This window comes from Microcebus murinus, chromosome 18 (genome assembly GCF_040939455.1).
Source record: "Microcebus murinus isolate Inina chromosome 18, M.murinus_Inina_mat1.0, whole genome shotgun sequence".
NCBI lineage: Eukaryota > Metazoa > Chordata > Mammalia > Primates > Cheirogaleidae > Microcebus > Microcebus murinus.
Window position 1 is genome coordinate 1,683,112 of NC_134121.1, and position 19,420 is coordinate 1,702,531.

The following is a 19,420-nucleotide window of genomic DNA, read 5'->3' on the forward strand; positions in this document are numbered from 1 at the left end:
TCCATCTGTGAGGGTGGCAACTGAAGGAGAATTTTAAAGCTGACAGAATAGGCGAGGGAAGGCATAGGAGATTTCCACACCCAGCAAGGAAGACTTTCCCGAAATGGAAGAAAGAAACGAGCAAACAGAGACACCGGTAGCCCGCCCGGAAAAGAGTCTGCCCCTGAGAGAAAGCACCCTGACCAGGTTCACCCGTGGGTGGGTGGCGAGCTAGCGGCATTCAGAAGAGCGAGGCCCGCAGTCTGTGTGGAAGACACCTGCACTCTGGTGTGTGTGGCGGCGCGATTCACAAGCAGCTCTAGATGTTAAACCAAGGAGAAGCCAGGGAGTTCCCAACGCCCCAGGTGTCCTCAGCCCACGACTGGCTGCTGTGGGAATGCGAAGCCCGGCTCCTTGTCTCAGAGCGGGGTTCCCAGGAGGATCAGGCTGAAGCTGGGACTTGGCCTCAAAGTGTCCCCTCGCATGGCCACCCCCTTCCCCTTCCTGCTCCTCTACTCCTGGTGCCCCTCCATCCAGGGGCCAGACCTTAAAGAGTCACCGCAAGAGAATCCTGGTCCCAAAGGAGCCTTCTGGGGGACCGGTGCTGAGAGAGGTTGTGGGCATGGCCCGCTGGGGCTCTGCCCGACCCAGGGCTGAGAGATGCCACCTCCCAGCTCTGGGTCCCTGCAGGAAGTGTTGGCAAGCACAGGGCCGGTCCTCCAAAGGCCCAGGTGCAGGGAGCCCAGGCCAAGCAGCCTGTGGAAGAAGCCACTTGCCGTGCCACCCCGGGAACAGGACTGCAGGCCCCGGCCCTTCCCACCTCCTCCTCCTCCTCCTCCTCCTCCCCCCCGCCCCGCCCCCACAGGGCACAGGGCTCAGAGACACCTCAGACTCTTGCTACCCAAAGTGCAAAGGGCATCAGTTGCTCCTCCAACCCCCCCCCCCGCCCAGCAGACCACGTTGTCCAGCCAGCCCCCGGGCCTCCCTGGGGTGCCCAGCACAAAAGTGCAGACACCCACCGGACCCTCAGTCTCAGTTTTCGGAGGTTTTTGCCACTCTAAGGACCCGCAGGCCAGCTGGGCCTTCGGGCAGGACAGAGAGCCCCGGAATCCGACGTGGAGAGCTGCGTGTACGTCCCCATCAGGAGGCGGTCCCCACCTCCGCGGCTCTCCCCTTGCGGGGAGCGGCAGCCCAGCCGGCAGCCGCAGGGCCTCAGGGAAGACACCAGGCTGGGCCCCCGCGGCACAGCGGGGGCACGTCCCCCGCACTCACGCGACTTAGGGACGGCTGCTGGAGACTGCTGTGGCCACCCTGCTGCCGGGTTTCTGGAGGGCTTCCTGGAAGCAGCGTCCACACCAAGCCCTTGGAAGGCCCAGGCGACGGAGGAGCCGGTCAGGCAGGGGCCGAGGACGGTGAGAGGCCGGGCGGGAAGGAGCGTGTCAGGCAGGGGCAGAGGACGGTGACCGGCCGGGCGGGGAGGAGCCGGTCAGGCGGGGGCCCAGGACAGTGACGGGCCTGGCCGGGGAGGAGTGCGTCAGGCAGGGGCAGAGGAGACGGGCTGGGTAAGGGTTAGGGTTACAGTTAGGGCACAATTCACAATCCCAAAGACGTGGAAGCGACCCGAGTGCCCATCCATCCAGGAGTGCATCAATAAAATGTGGCGCGTGGACACCACGGAGTGCCATTCGGCTGTGAGGAGCAGCGGTGAGAGGGCGCCTCTCGTGTTCTCCTGGCCAGAGCTGGAACCCGATCCAGTAAGCCAAGTATCCCAAGAATGGACACACGAGCACCACGTGAGCGCGCTCACCACCAAATTGGTACGAACGGATGGACGCCTAAGTGGACAGAGAGGAATCACCTTCATCGGGTGGGTGTCGGGCGGGCGGGTGGGGGGAGGGGAGGGGCATACACATCCATTAGGCATGGGGTGGGTGCGCACCGACTGGGGGATGGGCGCACTTGAAGCTCTGACCCGAGGGGGGAGGCTTGGAGAGGGCAAGGCACCCGACCTTAACATTGGTACCCCCACAATACGCTGGAACAACATGAGAGGTATATGAATAAGAACACAGGGGGGGCCGGGCGCGGTGGCTCACGCCTGTAATCCTAGCTCTCTGGGAGGCCGAGGCGGGCGGATTGCTCCAGGTCAGGAGTTCGAAACCAGCCTGAGCAAGAGCGAGACCCCGTCTCTACTAAAAATAGAAAGAAATTAATTGGCCAACTAATATATATAGAAAAACACAGCCGGGCGTGGTGGTGCATGCCTGTAGTCCCAACTACTCGGGAGGCTGAGGCAGCAGGATTGCTTGAGCCCGGAGATTGAGGTTGCTGTGAGCTAGGCTGACGCCATGGCACTCACTCTAGCCTGGGCAGCAAAACGAGACTCTGTCTCAAAAAAAAAAAAAAAGAACACAGGGGGGAGGGCGGCACGGGCAACACATGTCACCTGAATACTTGTACTCCCATCATCTGCTTGAAAAGAGAGAGAAAAGAAAATGCAATCCTAGAGGTAAGAGACACTTTTTAAAAATAATGAATCCGAAGAGAAAAGTAAAAGGAGGCCTGTGGAGCAGGTCTGGGTGTGACTCCGGATCCCCCAACATCAGGTGCCACCACCAAAGATTCCTGCGTGTAGCCCATAGAACCCCAAAAGCAACGGGACGAGTTCTGGTCACATACTCCCTCAAAATGACATCCTGGCCTTCTTCTGGAACTCCCTCCCCTCTCAGACTCTCAAGGTTTCCTCCAGCGTGTCGGTTCCCACAGAGCAGACCTTTGGTCTGAGACCTGACAGTCCAGATGCCACGCATGCTGCCGCGTGGCGGCGGTGTCGCGGCTTGGGACAAGAGGAGGCCCCACGGTGCGGGCTGGGGCGCCAGGCACCGCGCGGGCGCTGAGGGTGGGGGTGACCCCCACCCCGGGCCGCCGCCGCGCTCCCAGAAAGGGGACAGAACAAGAGGCAAGAAAAAAAAAAAAAAAAAAAAGCAGCAGCCTGTGGCACCCGGTATTCCCAGGCGGTCTCCCATCCAAGTACTAACCAGGCCCGACCCTGCTTAGCTTCCGAGACCAGACGAGATCGGGGGCGTTCAGGGTGGTGTGGCCCTAGACGGCGGTGGAGGGCGCCCCTGCCCCGCTCGAGAAGCCGAGCCTCTCTGGGCTTCCCCGCCGCCGCCTCCCGCCCCAGGCCCCGCGCCGGGCGGGGCCGGGCCGGGCCGGTTGAGTTCGCTGGCCCGGTCCCGCGGGCTCCCAGGGACGGGGGTGATGGGCGGGGCGGGGCGGGGCGGGGCGGGGTGGGGGGCTGTCTCTCTATACACACACACACACACTCACACTCACTCACACTCACACAAGATGCGCCTCCACGGCTGGACTCGCCAAGGTGGAGCCCTCCCAGCCCCCCTCGTCTCCTCGCCCGGCCTCCTTCACCTACCCGCTGCCCACCCCCAGCGCGTCGCTGCCGCTGACTGCGCACGCGCGGGACGCTCGCCCTTTGACCCCAGCCAGGGGCCGCCCTCCCCCACAACCCCTTTCAGCTGCGCCCCCCCCCTCGCCCTGTGGGTGGGCTGCCGCCTATTCCCCCGGGCCAGGGCTGGGGCACAGCCAGTGTATGGGGCGTCTCTCTCTGGGGATGTGTCCCATGGGTGGGGTGGGGTGGCGTGGTTTGGGGGGCGCTGAAGAAATCAGTCCCCTCCATCTCCTACCTCTGGAAAACGCCCAAGCCCGTGGAGAACTGCCGGCACCGCTTCGTGGGGGCCGGGACCCTCCTCCGTGTCCTCCTGTGGCCCAGTCCAAGGGGCCTGGGCCTGGCCGGGGCTGCATTGGACCCCGACCACCCTGGCGTGTGGACTCGCTAAAAATCGGCCATTAGATATTGGATTCCAGCTTCCTGGAGGTCATTTCACTAATGAGTGCACCGGAAAGAGTTTCCTAATCCATCTGTGAGGGTGGCAACTGAAGGAGAATTTTAAAGCTGACAGAATAGGCGAGGGAAGGCATAGGAGATTTCCACACCCAGCAAGGAAGACTTTCCCGAAATGGAAGAAAGAAACGAGCAAACAGAGACACCGGTAGCCCGCCCGGAAAAGAGTCTGCCCCTGAGAGAAAGCACCCTGACCAGGTTCACCCGTGGGTGGGTGGCGAGCTAGCGGCATTCAGAAGAGCGAGGCCCGCAGTCTGTGTGGAAGACACCTGCACTCTGGTGTGTGTGGCGGCGCGATTCACAAGCAGCTCTAGATGTTAAACCAAGGAGAAGCCAGGGAGTTCCCAACGCCCCAGGTGTCCTCAGCCCACGACTGGCTGCTGTGGGAATGCGAAGCCCGGCTCCTTGTCTCAGAGCGGGGTTCCCAGGAGGATCAGGCTGAAGCTGGGACTTGGCCTCAAAGTGTCCCCTCGCATGGCCACCCCCTTCCCCTTCCTGCTCCTCTACTCCTGGTGCCCCTCCATCCAGGGGCCAGACCTTAAAGAGTCACCGCAAGAGAATCCTGGTCCCAAAGGAGCCTTCTGGGGGACCGGTGCTGAGAGAGGTTGTGGGCATGGCCCGCTGGGGCTCTGCCCGACCCAGGGCTGAGAGATGCCACCTCCCAGCTCTGGGTCCCTGCAGGAAGTGTTGGCAAGCACAGGGCCGGTCCTCCAAAGGCCCAGGTGCAGGGAGCCCAGGCCAAGCAGCCTGTGGAAGAAGCCACTTGCCGTGCCACCCCGGGAACAGGACTGCAGGCCCCGGCCCTTCCCACCTCCTCCTCCTCCTCCTCCTCCTCCCCCCCGCCCCGCCCCCACAGGGCACAGGGCTCAGAGACACCTCAGACTCTTGCTACCCAAAGTGCAAAGGGCATCAGTTGCTCCTCCAACCCCCCCCCCCCCCCCCCGCCCAGCAGACCACGTTGTCCAGCCAGCCCCCGGGCCTCCCTGGGGTGCCCAGCACAAAAGTGCAGACACCCACCGGACCCTCAGTCTCAGTTTTCGGAGGTTTTTGCCACTCTAAGGACCCGCAGGCCAGCTGGGCCTTCGGGCAGGACAGAGAGCCCCGGAATCCGACGTGGAGAGCTGCGTGTACGTCCCCATCAGGAGGCGGTCCCCACCTCCGCGGCTCTCCCCTTGCGGGGAGCGGCAGCCCAGCCGGCAGCCGCAGGGCCTCAGGGAAGACACCAGGCTGGGCCCCCGCGGCACAGCGGGGGCACGTCCCCCGCACTCACGCGACTTAGGGACGGCTGCTGGAGACTGCTGCGGCCACCCTGCTGCCGGGTTTCTGGAGGGCTTCCTGGAAGCAGCGTCCACACCAAGCCCTTGGAAGGCCCAGGCGACGGAGGAGCCGGTCAGGCAGGGGCCGAGGACGGTGAGAGGCCGGGCGGGAAGGAGCGTGTCAGGCAGGGGCAGAGGACGGTGACCGGCCGGGCGGGGAGGAGCCGGTCAGGCGGGGGCCCAGGACAGTGACGGGCCTGGCCGGGGAGGAGTGCGTCAGGCAGGGGCAGAGGAGACGGGCTGGGTAAGGGTTAGGGTTACAGTTAGGGCACAATTCACAATCCCAAAGACGTGGAAGCGACCCGAGTGCCCATCCATCCAGGAGTGCATCAATAAAATGTGGCGCGTGGACACCACGGAGTGCCATTCGGCTGTGAGGAGCAGCGGTGAGAGGGCGCCTCTCGTGTTCTCCTGGCCAGAGCTGGAACCCGTTCCAGTAAGCCAAGTATCCCAAGAATGGACACACGAGCACCACGTGAGCGCGCTCACCAGCAAATTGGTACGAACGGATGGACGCCTAAGTGGACAGAGAGGAATCACCTTCATCGGGTGGGTGTCGGGCGGGCGGGTGGGGGGAGGGGAGGGGCATACACATCCATTAGGCATGGGGTGGGTGCGCACCGACTGGGGGATGGGCGCACTTGAAGCTCTGACCCGAGGGGGGAGGCTTGGAGAGGGCAAGGCACCCGACCTTAACATTGGTACCCCCACAATACGCTGGAACAACATGAGAGGTATATGAATAAGAACACAGGGGGGGCCGGGCGCGGTGGCTCACGCCTGTAATCCTAGCTCTCTGGGAGGCCGAGGCGGGCGGATTGCTCCAGGTCAGGAGTTCGAAACCAGCCTGAGCAAGAGCGAGACCCCGTCTCTACTAAAAATAGAAAGAAATTAATTGGCCAACTAATATATATAGAAAAACACAGCCGGGCGTGGTGGTGCATGCCTGTAGTCCCAACTACTCGGGAGGCTGAGGCAGCAGGATTGCTTGAGCCCGGAGATTGAGGTTGCTGTGAGCTAGGCTGACGCCATGGCACTCACTCTAGCCTGGGCAGCAAAACGAGACTCTGTCTCAAAAAAAAAAAAAAAAGAACACAGTGGGGAGGGCGGCACGGGCAACACATGTCACCTGAATACTTGTACTCCCATCATCTGCTTGAAAAGAGAGAGAAAAGAAAATGCAATCCTAGAGGTAAGAGACACTTTTTAAAAATAATGAATCCGAAGAGAAAAGTAAAAGGAGGCCTGTGGAGCAGGTCTGGGTGTGACTCCGGATCCCCCAACATCAGGTGCCACCACCAAAGATTCCTGCGTGTAGCCCATAGAACCCCAAAAGCAACGGGACGAGTTCTGGTCACATACTCCCTCAAAATGACATCCTGGCCTTCTTCTGGAACTCCCTCCCCTCTCAGACTCTCAAGGTTTCCTCCAGCGTGTCGGTTCCCACAGAGCAGACCTTTGGTCTGAGACCTGACAGTCCAGATGCCACGCATGCTGCCGCGTGGCGGCGGTGTCGCGGCTTGGGACAAGAGGAGGCCCCACGGTGCGGGCTGGGGCGCCAGGCACCGCGCGGGCGCTGAGGGTGGGGGTGACCCCCACCCCGGGCCGCCGCCGCGCTCCCAGAAAGGGGACAGAACAAGAGGCAAAAAAAAAAAAAAAAAAAAAAGCAGCAGCCTGTGGCACCCGGTATTCCCAGGCGGTCTCCCATCCAAGTACTAACCAGGCCCGACCCTGCTTAGCTTCCGAGACCAGACGAGATCGGGGGCGTTCAGGGTGGTGTGGCCCTAGACGGCGGCGGAGGGCGCCCCTGCCCCGCTCGAGAAGCCGAGCCTCTCTGGGCTTCCCCGCCGCCGCCTCCCGCCCCAGGCCCCGCGCCGGGCGGGGCCGGGCCGGGCCGGTTGAGTTCGCTGGCCAGGTCCCGCGGGCTCCCAGGGACGGGGGTGATGGGCGGGGCGGGGCGGGGCGGGGCGGGGTGGGGGGCTGTCTCTCTATACACACACACACACACTCACACTCACTCACACTCACACAAGATGCGCCTCCACGGCTGGACTCGCCAAGGTGGAGCCCTCCCAGCCCCCCTCGTCTCCTCGCCCGGCCTCCTTCACCTACCCGCTGCCCACCCCCAGCGCGTCGCTGCCGCTGACTGCGCACGCGCGGGACGCTCGCCCTTTGACCCCAGCCAGGGGCCGCCCTCCCCCACAACCCCTTTCAGCTGCGCCCCCCCCTCGCCCTGTGGGTGGGCTGCCGCCTATTCCCCCGGGCCAGGGCTGGGGCACAGCCAGTGTCTGGGGCGTCTCTCTCTGGGGATGTGTCCCATGGGTGGGGTGGGGTGGCGTGGTTTGGGGGGCGCTGAAGAAATCAGTCCCCTCCATCTCCTACCTCTGGAAAACACCCAAGCCCGTGGAGAACTGCCGGCACCGCTTCGTGGGGGCCGGGACCCTCCTCCGTGTCCTCCTGTGGCCCAGTCCAAGGGGCCTGGGCCTGGCCGGGGCTGCTTTGGACCCCGACCACCCTGGCGTGTGGACTCGCTAAAAATCGGCCATTAGATATTGGATTCCAGCTTCCTGGAGGTCATTTCACTAATGAGTGCACCGGAAAGAGTTTCCTAATCCATCTGTGAGGGTGGCAACTGAAGGAGAATTTTAAAGCTGACAGAATAGGCGAGGGAAGGCATAGGAGATTTCCACACCCAGCAAGGAAGACTTTCCCGAAATGGAAGAAAGAAACGAGCAAACAGAGACACCGGTAGCCCGCCCGGAAAAGAGTCTGCCCCTGAGAGAAAGCACCCTGACCAGGTTCACCCGTGGGTGGGTGGCGAGCTAGCGGCATTCAGAAGAGCGAGGCCCGCAGTCTGTGCGGAAGACACCTGCACTCTGGTGTGTGTGGCGGCGCGATTCACAAGCAGCTCTAGATGTTAAACCAAGGAGAAGCCAGGGAGTTCCCAACGCCCCAGGTGTCCTCAGCCCACGACTGGCTGCTGTGGGAATGCGAAGCCCGGCTCCTTGTCTCAGAGCGGGGTTCCCAGGAGGATCAGGCTGAAGCTGGGACTTGGCCTCAAAGTGTCCCCTCGCATGGCCACCCCCTTCCCCTTCCTGCTCCTCTACTCCTGGTGCCCCTCCATCCAGGGGCCAGACCTTAAAGAGTCACCGCAAGAGAATCCTGGTCCCAAAGGAGCCTTCTGGGGGACCGGTGCTGAGAGAGGTTGTGGGCATGGCCCGCTGGGGCTCTGCCCGACCCAGGGCTGAGAGATGCCACCTCCCAGCTCTGGGTCCCTGCAGGAAGTGTTGGCAAGCACAGGGCCGGTCCTCCAAAGGCCCAGGTGCAGGGAGCCCAGGCCAAGCAGCCTGTGGAAGAAGCCACTTGCCGTGCCACCCCGGGAACAGGACTGCAGGCCCCGGCCCTTCCCACCTCCTCCTCCTCCTCCTCCTCCTCCCCCCCGCCCCGCCCCCACAGGGCACAGGGCTCAGAGACACCTCAGACTCTTGCTACCCAAAGTGCAAAGGGCATCAGTTGCTCCTCCAACACCCCCCCCCCCCCCGCCCAGCAGACCACGTTGTCCAGCCAGCCCCCGGGCCTCCCTGGGGTGCCCAGCACAAAAGTGCAGACACCCACCGGACCCTCAGTCTCAGTTTTCGGAGGTTTTTGCCACTCTAAGGACCCGCAGGCCAGCTGGGCCTTCGGGCAGGACAGAGAGCCCCGGAATCCGACGTGGAGAGCTGCGTGTACGTCCCCATCAGGAGGCGGTCCCCACCTCCGCGGCTCTCCCCTTGCGGGGAGCGGCAGCCCAGCCGGCAGCCGCAGGGCCTCAGGGAAGACACCAGGCTGGGCCCCCGCGGCACAGCGGGGGCACGTCCCCCGCACTCACGCGACTTAGGGACGGCTGCTGGAGACTGCTGCGGCCACCCTGCTGCCGGGTTTCTGGAGGGCTTCCTGGAAGCAGCGTCCACACCAAGCCCTTGGAAGGCCCAGGCGACGGAGGAGCCGGTCAGGCAGGGGCCGAGGACGGTGAGAGGCCGGGCGGGAAGGAGCGTGTCAGGCAGGGGCAGAGGACGGTGACCGGCCGGGCGGGGAGGAGCCGGTCAGGCGGGGGCCCAGGACAGTGACGGGCCTGGCCGGGGAGGAGTGCGTCAGGCAGGGGCAGAGGAGACGGGCTGGGTAAGGGTTAGGGTTACAGTTAGGGCACAATTCACAATCCCAAAGACGTGGAAGCGACCCGAGTGCCCATCCATCCAGGAGTGCATCAATAAAATGTGGCGCGTGGACACCACGGAGTGCCATTCGGCTGTGAGGAGCAGCGGTGAGAGGGCGCCTCTCGTGTTCTCCTGGCCAGAGCTGGAACCCGATCCAGTAAGCCAAGTATCCCAAGAATGGACACACGAGCACCACGTGAGCGCGCTCACCAGCAAATTGGTACGAACGGATGGACGCCTAAGTGGACAGAGAGGAATCACCTTCATCGGGTGGGTGTCGGGCGGGCGGGTGGGGGGAGGGGAGGGGCATACACATCCATTAGGCATGGGGTGGGTGCGCACCGACTGGGGGATGGGCGCACTTGAAGCTCTGACCCGAGGGGGGAGGCTTGGAGAGGGCAAGGCACCCGACCTTAACATTGGTACCCCCACAATACGCTGGAACAACATGAGAGGTATATGAATAAGAACACAGGGGGGGCCGGGCGCGGTGGCTCACGCCTGTAATCCTAGCTCTCTGGGAGGCCGAGGCGGGCGGATTGCTCCAGGTCAGGAGTTCGAAACCAGCCTGAGCAAGAGCGAGACCCCGTCTCTACTAAAAATAGAAAGAAATTAATTGGCCAACTAATATATATAGAAAAACACAGCCGGGCGTGGTGGTGCATGCCTGTAGTCCCAACTACTCGGGAGGCTGAGGCAGCAGGATTGCTTGAGCCCGGAGATTGAGGTTGCTGTGAGCTAGGCTGACGCCATGGCACTCACTCTAGCCTGGGCAGCAAAACGAGACTCTGTCTAAAAAAAAAAAAAAAGAACACAGGGGGGAGGGCGGCACGGGCAACACATGTCACCTGAATACTTGTACTCCCATCATCTGCTTGAAAAGAGAGAGAAAAGAAAATGCAATCCTAGAGGTAAGAGACACTTTTTAAAAATAATGAATCCGAAGAGAAAAGTAAAAGGAGGCCTGTGGAGCAGGTCTGGGTGTGACTCCGGATCCCCCAACATCAGGTGCCACCACCAAAGATTCCTGCGTGTAGCCCATAGAACCCCAAAAGCAACGGGACGAGTTCTGGTCACATACTCCCTCAAAATGACATCCTGGCCTTCTTCTGGAACTCCCTCCCCTCTCAGACTCTCAAGGTTTCCTCCAGCGTGTCGGTTCCCACAGAGCAGACCTTTGGTCTGAGACCTGACAGTCCAGATGCCACGCATGCTGCCGCGTGGCGGCGGTGTCGCGGCTTGGGACAAGAGGAGGCCCCACGGTGCGGGCTGGGGCGCCAGGCACCGCGCGGGCGCTGAGGGTGGGGGTGACCCCCACCCCGGGCCGCCGCCGCGCTCCCAGAAAGGGGACAGAACAAGAGGCAAGAAAAAAAAAAAAAAAAAAAAGCAGCAGCCTGTGGCACCCGGTATTCCCAGGCGGTCTCCCATCCAAGTACTAACCAGGCCCGACCCTGCTTAGCTTCCGAGACCAGACGAGATCGGGGGCGTTCAGGGTGGTGTGGCCCTAGACGGCGGTGGAGGGCGAACCTGCCCCGCTCGAGAAGCCGAGCCTCTCTGGGCTTCCCCGCCGCCGCCTCCCGCCCCAGGCCCCGCGCCGGGCGGGGCCGGGCCGGGCCGGTTGAGTTCGCTGGCCCGGTCCCGCGGGCTCCCAGGGACGGGGGTGATGGGCGGGGCGGGGCGGGGCGGGGTGGGGTGGGGGGCTGTCTCTCTATACACACACACACACACTCACACTCACTCACACTCACACAAGATGCGCCTCCACGGCTGGACTCGCCAAGGTGGAGCCCTCCCAGCCCCCCTCGTCTCCTCGCCCGGCCTCCTTCACCTACCCGCTGCCCACCCCCAGCGCGTCGCTGCCGCTGACTGCGCATGCGCGGGACGCTCGCCCTTTGACCCCAGCCAGGGGCCGCCCTCCCCCACAACCCCTTTCAGCTGCGCCCCCCCCCTCGCCCTGTGGGTGGGCTGCCGCCTATTCCCCCGGGCCAGGGCTGGGGCACAGCCAGTGTATGGGGCGTCTCTCTCTGGGGATGTGTCCCATGGGTGGGGTGGGGTGGCGTGGTTTGGGGGGCGCTGAAGAAATCAGTCCCCTCCATCTCCTACCTCTGGAAAACGCCCAAGCCCGTGGAGAACTGCCGGCACCGCTTCGTGGGGGCCGGGACCCTCCTCCGTGTCCTCCTGTGGCCCAGTCCAAGGGGCCTGGGCCTGGCCGGGGCTGCTTTGGACCCCGACCACCCTGGCGTGTGGACTCGCTAAAAATCGGCCATTAGATATTGGATTCCAGCTTCCTGGAGGTCATTTCACTAATGAGTGCACCGGAAAGAGTTTCCTAATCCATCTGTGAGGGTGGCAACTGAAGGAGAATTTTAAAGCTGACAGAATAGGCGAGGGAAGGCATAGGAGATTTCCACACCCAGCAAGGAAGACTTTCCCGAAATGGAAGAAAGAAACGAGCAAACAGAGACACCGGTAGCCCGCCCGGAAAAGAGTCTGCCCCTGAGAGAAAGCACCCTGACCAGGTTCACCCGTGGGTGGGTGGCGAGCTAGCGGCATTCAGAAGAGCGAGGCCCGCAGTCTGTGCGGAAGACACCTGCACTCGGGTGTGTGTGGCGGCGCGATTCACAAGCAGCTCTAGATGTTAAACCAAGGAGAAGCCAGGGAGTTCCCAACGCCCCAGGTGTCCTCAGCCCACGACTGGCTGCTGTGGGAATGCGAAGCCCGGCTCCTTGTCTCAGAGCGGGGTTCCCAGGAGGATCAGGCTGAAGCTGGGACTTGGCCTCAAAGTGTCCCCTCGCATGGCCACCCCCTTCCCCTTCCTGCTCCTCTACTCCTGGTGCCCCTCCATCCAGGGGCCAGACCTTAAAGAGTCACCGCAAGAGAATCCTGGTCCCAAAGGAGCCTTCTGGGGGACCGGTGCTGAGAGAGGTTGTGGGCATGGCCCGCTGGGGCTCTGCCCGACCCAGGGCTGAGAGATGCCACCTCCCAGCTCTGGGTCCCTGCAGGAAGTGTTGGCAAGCACAGGGCCGGTCCTCCAAAGGCCCAGGTGCAGGGAGCCCAGGCCAAGCAGCCTGTGGAAGAAGCCACTTGCCGTGCCACCCCGGGAACAGGACTGCAGGCCCCGGCCCTTCCCACCTCCTCCTCCTCCTCCTACTCCTCCCCCCCGCCCCGCCCCCACAGGGCACAGGGCTCAGAGACACCTCAGACTCTTGCTACCCAAAGTGCAAAGGGCATCAGTTGCTCCTCCAACCCCCCCCCCCCCCCGCCCAGCAGACCACGTTGTCCAGCCAGCCCCCGGGCCTCCCTGGGGTGCCCAGCACAAAAGTGCAGACACCCACCGGACCCTCAGTCTCAGTTTTCGGAGGTTTTTGCCACTCTAAGGACCCGCAGGCCAGCTGGGCCTTCGGGCAGGACAGAGAGCCCCGGAATCCGACGTGGAGAGCTGCGTGTACGTCCCCATCAGGAGGCGGTCCCCACCTCCGCGGCTCTCCCCTTGCGGGGAGCGGCAGCCCAGCCGGCAGCCGCAGGGCCTCAGGGAAGACACCAGGCTGGGCCCCCGCGGCACAGCGGGGGCACGTCCCCCGCACTCACGCGACTTAGGGACGGCTGCTGGAGACTGCTGCGGCCACCCTGCTGCCGGGTTTCTGGAGGGCTTCCTGGAAGCAGCGTCCACACCAAGCCCTTGGAAGGCCCAGGCGACGGAGGAGCCGGTCAGGCAGGGGCCGAGGACGGTGAGAGGCCGGGCGGGAAGGAGCGTGTCAGGCAGGGGCAGAGGACGGTGACCGGCCGGGCGGGGAGGAGCCGGTCAGGCGGGGGCCCAGGACAGTGACGGGCCTGGCCGGGGAGGAGTGCGTCAGGCAGGGGCAGAGGAGACGGGCTGGGTAAGGGTTAGGGTTACAGTTAGGGCACAATTCACAATCCCAAAGACGTGGAAGCGACCCGAGTGCCCATCCATCCAGGAGTGCATCAATAAAATGTGGCGCGTGGACACCACGGAGTGCCATTCGGCTGTGAGGAGCAGCGGTGAGAGGGCGCCTCTCGTGTTCTCCTGGCCAGAGCTGGAACCCGATCCAGTAAGCCAAGTATCCCAAGAATGGACACACGAGCACCACGTGAGCGCGCTCACCAGCAAATTGGTACGAACGGATGGACGCCTAAGTGGACAGAGAGGAATCACCTTCATCGGGTGGGTGTCGGGCGGGCGGGTGGGGGGAGGGGAGGGGCATACACATCCATTAGGCATGGGGTGGGTGCGCACCGACTGGGGGATGGGCGCACTTGAAGCTCTGACCCGAGGGGGGAGGCTTGGAGAGGGCAAGGCACCCGACCTTAACATTGGTACCCCCACAATACGCTGGAACAACATGAGAGGTATATGAATAAGAACACAGGGGGGGCCGGGCGCGGTGGCTCACGCCTGTAATCCTAGCTCTCTGGGAGGCCGAGCCGGGCGGATTGCTCCAGGTCAGGAGTTCGAAACCCGCCTGAGCAAGAGCGAGACCCCGTCTCTACTAAAAATAGAAAGAAATTAATTGGCCAACTAATATATATAGAAAAACACAGCCGGGCGTGGTGGTGCATGCCTGTAGTCCCAACTACTCGGGAGGCTGAGGCAGCAGGATTGCTTGAGCCCGGAGATTGAGGTTGCTGTGAGCTAGGCTGACGCCATGGCACTCACTCTAGCCTGGGCAGCAAAACGAGACTCTGTCTCAAAAAAAAAAAAAAAAGAACACAGGGGGGAGGGCGGCACGGGCAACACATGTCACCTGAATACTTGTACTCCCATCATCTGCTTGAAAAGAGAGAGAAAAGAAAATGCAATCCTAGAGGTAAGAGACACTTTTTAAAAATAATGAATCCGAAGAGAAAAGTAAAAGGAGGCCTGTGGAGCAGGTCTGGGTGTGACTCCGGATCCCCCAACATCAGGTGCCACCACCAAAGATTCCTGCGTGTAGCCCATAGAACCCCAAAAGCAACGGGACGAGTTCTGGTCACATACTCCCTCAAAATGACATCCTGGCCTTCTTCTGGAACTCCCTCCCCTCTCAGACTCTCAAGGTTTCCTCCAGCGTGTCGGTTCCCACAGAGCAGACCTTTGGTCTGAGACCTGACAGTCCAGATGCCACGCATGCTGCCGCGTGGCGGCGGTGTCGCGGCTTGGGACAAGAGGAGGCCCCACGGTGCGGGCTGGGGCGCCAGGCACCGCGCGGGCGCTGAGGGTGGGGGTGACCCCCACCCCGGGCCGCCGCCGCGCTCCCAGAAAGGGGACAGAACAAGAGGCAAAAAAAAAAAAAAAAAAAAAGCAGCAGCCTGTGGCACCCGGTATTCCCAGGCGGTCTCCCATCCAAGTACTAACCAGGCCCGACCCTGCTTAGCTTCCGAGACCAGACGAGATCGGGGGCGTTCAGGGTGGTGTGGCCCTAGACGGCGGCGGAGGGCGCCCCTGCCCCGCTCGAGAAGCCGAGCCTCTCTGGGCTTCCCCGCCGCCGCCTCCCGCCCCAGGCCCCGCGCCGGGCGGGGCCGGGCCGGGCCGGTTGAGTTCGCTGGCCAGGTCCCGCGGGCTCCCAGGGACGGGGGTGATGGGCGGGGCGGGGCGGGGCGGGGCGGGGTGGGGGGCTGTCTCTCTATACACACACACTCACACTCACTCACACTCACACAAGATGCGCCTCCACGGCTGGACTCGCCAAGGTGGAGCCCTCCCAGCCCCCCTCGTCTCCTCGCCCGGCCTCCTTCACCTACCCGCTGCCCACCCCCAGCGCGTCGCTGCCGCTGACTGCGCACGCACGCGCGGGACGCTCGCCCTTTGACCCCAGCCAGGGGCCGCCCTCCCCCACAACCCCTTTCAGCTGCGCCCCCCCCTCGCCCTGTGGGTGGGCTGCCGCCTATTCCCCCGGGCCAGGGCTGGGGCACAGCCAGTGTATGGGGCGTCTCTCTCTGGGGATGTGTCCCATGGGTGGGGTGGGGTGGCGTGGTTTGGGGGGCGCTGAAGAAATCAGTCCCCTCCATCTCCTACCTCTGGAAAACACCCAAGCCCGTGGAGAACTGCCGGCACCGCTTCGTGGGGGCCGGGACCCTCCTCCGTGTCCTCCTGTGGCCCAGTCCAAGGGGCCTGGGCCTGGCCGGGGCTGCTTTGGACCCCGACCACCCTGGCGTGTGGACTCGCTAAAAATCGGCCATTAGATATTGGATTCCAGCTTCCTGGAGGTCATTTCACTAATGAGTGCACCGGAAAGAGTTTCCTAATCCATCTGTGAGGGTGGCAACTGAAGGAGAATTTTAAAGCTGACAGAATAGGCGAGGGAAGGCATAGGAGATTTCCACACCCAGCAAGGAAGACTTTCCCGAAATGGAAGAAAGAAACGAGCAAACAGAGACACCGGTAGCCCGCCCGGAAAAGAGTCTGCCCCTGAGAGAAAGCACCCTGACCAGGTTCACCCGTGGGTGGGTGGCGAGCTAGCGGCATTCAGAAGAGCGAGGCCCGCAGTCTGTGCGGAAGACACCTGCACTCTGGTGTGTGTGGCGGCGCGATTCACAAGCAGCTCTAGATGTTAAACCAAAGAGAAGCCAGGGAGTTCCCAACGCCCCAGGTGTCCTCAGCCCACGACTGGCTGCTGTGGGAATGCGAAGCCCGGCTCCTTGTCTCAGAGCGGGGTTCCCAGGAGGATCAGGCTGAAGCTGGGACTTGGCCTCAAAGTGTCCCCTCGCATGGCCACCCCCTTCCCCTTCCTGCTCCTCTACTCCTGGTGCCCCTCCATCCAGGGGCCAGACCTTAAAGAGTCACCGCAAGAGAATCCTGGTCCCAAAGGAGCCTTCTGGGGGACCGGTGCTGAGAGAGGTTGTGGGCATGGCCCGCTGGGGCTCTGCCCGACCCAGGGCTGAGAGATGCCACCTCCCAGCTCTGGGTCCCTGCAGGAAGTGTTGGCAAGCACAGGGCCGGTCCTCCAAAGGCCCAGGTGCAGGGAGCCCAGGCCAAGCAGCCTGTGGAAGAAGCCACTTGCCGTGCCACCCCGGGAACAGGACTGCAGGCCCCGGCCCTTCCCACCTCCTCCTCCTCCTCCTCCTCCTCCCCCCCGCCCCGCCCCCACAGGGCACAGGGCTCAGAGACACCTCAGACTCTTGCTACCCAAAGTGCAAAGGGCATCAGTTGCTCCTCCAACCCCCCCCCCCCCCCCCCCCCGCCCAGCAGACCACGTTGTCCAGCCAGCCCCCGGGCCTCCCTGGGGTGCCCAGCACAAAAGTGCAGACACCCACCGGACCCTCAGTCTCAGTTTTCGGAGGTTTTTGCCACTCTAAGGACCCGCAGGCCAGCTGGGCCTTCGGGCAGGACAGAGAGCCCCGGAATCCGACGTGGAGAGCTGCGTGTACGTCCCCATCAGGAGGCGGTCCCCACCTCCGCGGCTCTCCCCTTGCGGGGAGCGGCAGCCCAGCCGGCAGCCGCAGGGCCTCAGGGAAGACACCAGGCTGGGCCCCCGCGGCACAGCGGGGGCACGTCCCCCGCACTCACGCGACTTAGGGACGGCTGCTGGAGACTGCTGCGGCCACCCTGCTGCCGGGTTTCTGGAGGGCTTCCTGGAAGCAGCGTCCACACCAAGCCCTTGGAAGGCCCAGGCGACGGAGGAGCCGGTCAGGCAGGGGCCGAGGACGGTGAGAGGCCGGGCGGGAAGGAGCGTGTCAGGCAGGGGCAGAGGACGGTGACCGGCCGGGCGGGGAGGAGCCGGTCAGGCGGGGGCCCAGGACAGTGACGGGCCTGGCCGGGGAGGAGTGCGTCAGGCAGGGGCAGAGGAGACGGGCTGGGTAAGGGTTAGGGTTACAGTTAGGGCACAATTCACAATCCCAAAGACGTGGAAGCGACCCGAGTGCCCATCCATCCAGGAGTGCATCAATAAAATGTGGCGCGTGGACACCACGGAGTGCCATTCGGCTGTGAGGAGCAGCGGTGAGAGGGCGCCTCTCGTGTTCTCCTGGCCAGAGCTGGAACCCGTTCCAGTAAGCCAAGTATCCCAGGAATGGACACACGAGCACCACGTGAGCGCGCTCACCAGCAAATTGGTACGAACGGATGGACGCCTAAGTGGACAGAGAGGAATCACCTTCATCGGGTGGGTGTCGGGCGGGCGGGTGGGGGGAGGGGAGGGGCATACACATCCATTAGGCATGGGGTGGGTGCGCACCGACTGGGGGATGGGCGCACTTGAAGCTCTGACCCGAGGGGGGAGGCTTGGAGAGGGCAAGGCACCCGACCTTAACATTGGTACCCCCACAATACGCTGGAACAACATGAGAGGTATATGAATAAGAACACAGGGGGGGCCGGGCGCGGTGGCTCACGCCTGTAATCCTAGCTCTCTGGGAGGCCGAGGCGGGCGGATTGCTCCAGGTCAGGAGTTCGAAACCAGCCTGAGCAAGAGCGAGACCCCGTCTCTACTAAAAATAGAAAGAAATTAATTGGCCAACTAATATATATAGAAAAACACAGCCGGGCGTGGTGGTGCATGCCTGTAGTCCCAACTACTCGGGAGGCTGAGGCAGCAGGATTGCTTGAGCCCGGAGATTGAGGTTGCTGTGAGCTAGGCTGACGCCATGGCACTCACTCTAGCCTGGGCAGCAAAACGAGACTCTGTCTCAAAAAAAAAAAAAAAGAACACAGTGGGGAGGGCGGCACGGGCAACACATGTCACCTGAATACTTGTACTCCCATCATCTGCTTGAAAAGAGAGAGAAAAGAAAATGCAATCCTAGAGGTAAGAGACACTTTTTAAAAATAATGAATCCGAAGAGAAAAGTAAAAGGAGGCCTGTGGAGCAGGTCTGGGTGTGACTCCGGATCCCCCAACATCAGGTGCCACCACCAAAGATTCCTGCGTGTAGCCCATAGAACCCCAAAAGCAACGGGACGAGTTCTGGTCACATACTCCCTCAAAATGACATCCTGGCCTTCTTCTGGAACTCCCTCCCCTCTCAGACTCTCAAGGTTTCCTCCAGCGTGTCGGTTCCCACAGAGCAGACCTTTGGTCTGAGACCTGACAGTCCAGATGCCACGCATGCTGCCGCGTGGCGGCGGTGTCGCGGCTTGGGACAAGAGGAGGCCCCACGGTGCGGGCTGGGGCGCCAGGCACCGCGCGGGCGCTGAGGGTGGGGGTGACCCCCACCCCGGGCCGCCGCCGCGCTCCCAGAAAGGGGACAGAACAAGAGGCAAAAAAAAAAAAAAAAAAAAAAAGCAGCAGCCTGTGGCACCCGGTATTCCCAGGCGGTCTCCCATCCAAGTACTAACCAGGCCCGACCCTGCTTAGCTTCCGAGACCAGACGAGATCGGGGGCGTTCAGGGTGGTGTGGCCCTAGACGGCGGCGGAGGGCGCCCCTGCCCCGCTCGAGAAGCCGAGCCTCTCTGGGCTTCCCCGCCGCCGCCTCCCGCCCCAGGCCCCGCGCCGGGCGGGGCCGGGCCGGGCCGGTTGAGTTCGCTGGCCCGGTCCCGCGGGCTCCCAGGGACGGGGGTGATGGGCGGGGCGGGGCGGGGCGGGGCGGGGTGGGGGGCTGTCTCTCTATACACACACACACACACTCACACTCACTCACACTCACACAAGATGCGCCTCCACGGCTGGACTCGCCAAGGTGGAGCCCTCCCAGCCCCCCTCGTCTCCTCGCCCGGCCTCCTTCACCTACCCGCTGCCCACCCCCAGCGCGTCGCTGCCGCTGACTGCGCACGCGCGGGACGCTCGCCCTTTGACCCCAGCCAGGGGCCGCCCTCCCCCACAACCCCTTTCAGCTGCGCCCCCCCCCTCGCCCTGTGGGTGGGCTGCCGCCTATTCCCCCGGGCCAGGGCTGGGGCACAGCCAGTGTATGGGGCGTCTCTCTCTGGGGATGTGTCCCATGGGTGGGGTGGGGTGGCGTGGTTTGGGGGGCGCTGAAGAAATCAGTCCCCTCCATCTCCTACCTCTGGAAAACGCCCAAGCCCGTGGAGAACTGCCGGCACCGCTTCGTGGGGGCCGGGACCCTCCTCCGTGTCCTCCTGTG

At 63.2% G+C, this 19,420-nt stretch overlaps 5 non-coding genes across 5 annotated transcripts; all 5 read right to left on the minus strand.

Annotated features, from left to right (window-relative positions):
- Positions 1-2,968: 2,968 nt before the first annotated feature.
- LOC142862083 (5S ribosomal RNA) lies at positions 2,969-3,087 on the minus strand. The gene has a single exon (XR_012913229.1). It is a non-coding gene; the product is annotated as a 5S ribosomal RNA (ribosomal RNA).
- Positions 3,088-6,885: 3,798 nt separating this feature from the next.
- Positions 6,886-7,004, minus strand: LOC142862084 (5S ribosomal RNA). Its single transcript, XR_012913230.1, has one exon. It is a non-coding gene; the product is annotated as a 5S ribosomal RNA (ribosomal RNA).
- A 3,794-nt stretch (positions 7,005-10,798) lies between these two features.
- LOC142862085 (5S ribosomal RNA) lies at positions 10,799-10,917 on the minus strand. The gene has a single exon (XR_012913231.1). It is a non-coding gene; the product is annotated as a 5S ribosomal RNA (ribosomal RNA).
- A 3,794-nt stretch (positions 10,918-14,711) lies between these two features.
- Positions 14,712-14,830, minus strand: LOC142862086 (5S ribosomal RNA). Its single transcript, XR_012913232.1, has one exon. It is a non-coding gene; the product is annotated as a 5S ribosomal RNA (ribosomal RNA).
- A 3,798-nt stretch (positions 14,831-18,628) lies between these two features.
- Positions 18,629-18,747, minus strand: LOC142862088 (5S ribosomal RNA). Its single transcript, XR_012913234.1, has one exon. It is a non-coding gene; the product is annotated as a 5S ribosomal RNA (ribosomal RNA).
- Between the last annotated feature and the right edge of the window lie 673 nt (positions 18,748-19,420).